A 1804-nucleotide genomic window follows, 5' to 3' on the forward strand; every position below is an offset into this window, starting at 1 on the left:
TCCTTTCTAACACCATTATTATAAAGAACACCCGCAATCGAGTTGAACAGATTACGAAAATCAATTTTGAATTATCATTAGTAGGTATTCACCCCATTATGATATGAGCAATTGTCGTGTTGTTATCAGGAGGTCAAGCGGAGAGCGAGATTGAGTGATCGTGCAGAACGCCAAGGCGCTAACGGAACGTCATTAAATTAAAATCATTTCTTGGCGGGAATTTTACAGTCACTCAGTCTTCTTCCCTGTGCTGTCTAGCAGCGAACGTGCCGAGTCCGCGATGCATGTAAGCGCGAGAGAAGGCGCATCAGTGCCAGGCAAGGAACTTGCCGAACACAGGCCTCGTAATGAGATTTTCACTCTGCAGCGGAGTGTGCGCTGATATGAAACTTCCTGGCAGATTAAAACTGTGTGCCGGACCGAGACTCGAACTCGGGACCTTTGCCTTTCACGGGCAAGTGCTCTACCAACTGAGCTACCCAAACACGACTCACGCCCCGTCCTCACAGCTTTACTTCTGCCAGTACCTCGCCTCCTACCTTCCAAACTTTACAGAAGCCCTCCTGGTAGAGCACTTGCCCGCGAAAGGCAGAGGTCCCGAGTTCGAGTCTCGATCCGGAACACAGTTTTAATCTGCCAGGAAGTTTCATATCAGCGCACACTCTGCTGCAGAGTGAAAATCTCATTACGGGGCCTGTGTTCGGCAAGTTCAATTGAAGGACTCCAAAAACGTTAAAATCAGTCGTACAAAAATCCAATAATGCGGCCGCTAGTCTTCACCAATATTCTTCGCTGCTTAGCATCGGTCCCAGGGCAGGCTCACAACAATGAGAAAATCGCTCGACGTGACTCTGCCGTTGCTTAGCAACTGTCTGCTTCGAGAGCTCAAGTCATCCGGGCGTGTGTCGAAGTTCTTTGAGAGGAATACAGTGATTAAAGAGTTTGCTGCCGCTCTTAGCACATAGAAGTTAAATAAGGTTTTGAAAGAAGGTTAGCTGTCGAAGAGAAGCAGACTTGTGACGAAAAACAATGGAGGTAAGTGACAGATCTATATTCAGCCATCATAACAAGTCCACGCTAAAATCTGATACTGTAGGCAACAATTTAAAAAGTTGCTACTGCTGAATGCTGCGTGTCCTAATGAGAGTAAGATACAGCGTGAATCCGATAATCGCCAAAACCACTTCCAAAGTTTATGCTCGTATTTCCTTAGTATTTTGGTTTGGGAGTCTCCTGTGAATCGTGTATCACTCCGCTTCGACAGATATGCTCCGCAAACCGCTTTACGGTGTGTGGCACAGTGTGTTTCAGCACTCCTGCCTTCCCTCTTGTATTCGCACGTGGTACACGGAAGGTATCCTGTAAACAAACCATCGTAACGACTCCAATTGTTCTGATTTCCCAGTAGTTAGAATTTCGTGAGAATATGTTGCCCATCTTTCTGACCCTACGACATATCCTACAAGAAAGACTAAGAAAAGACAATGTCTTTATCCCTTCTAGTCACTCGCAGCGTATTTACCCATTTGGAATACTTCTAGCCTTTGTAGGTGTTGGACATGTGTGACTGTAGTAATGTTCAACCATTTTTTCCCATAATGCGGGAAGAATAAAACACTCGGAAACTGCCATTCAAATGCTTAGCAAAACTGCTTCAGGTTTAACATGTAACCGCAGTATCGAACATTGTATTCGAATTTCCAAATTACATTTCGTCTTGTGCAAAATTAGTTGTGAGTAAACGCACGGCGCGTAACAGGCTGGCAGCGCTCCACTCATAAGAACACTGGCGTTTACGCCAGAC

General features: G+C 45.6%; 1 non-coding gene across 1 annotated transcript; it reads right to left on the bottom strand.

Annotated features, from left to right (window-relative positions):
- Positions 1-410: 410 nt before the first annotated feature.
- Trnas-uga (transfer RNA serine (anticodon UGA)) lies at positions 411-485 on the bottom strand. Its single transcript has one exon. It is a non-coding gene; the product is annotated as a tRNA-Ser (tRNA).
- Positions 486-1804: the final 1319 nt, after the last annotated feature.

This window comes from Schistocerca gregaria, chromosome 6 (assembly GCF_023897955.1).
Source record: "Schistocerca gregaria isolate iqSchGreg1 chromosome 6, iqSchGreg1.2, whole genome shotgun sequence".
In the NCBI taxonomy this organism is placed as follows: domain Eukaryota; kingdom Metazoa; phylum Arthropoda; class Insecta; order Orthoptera; family Acrididae; genus Schistocerca; species Schistocerca gregaria.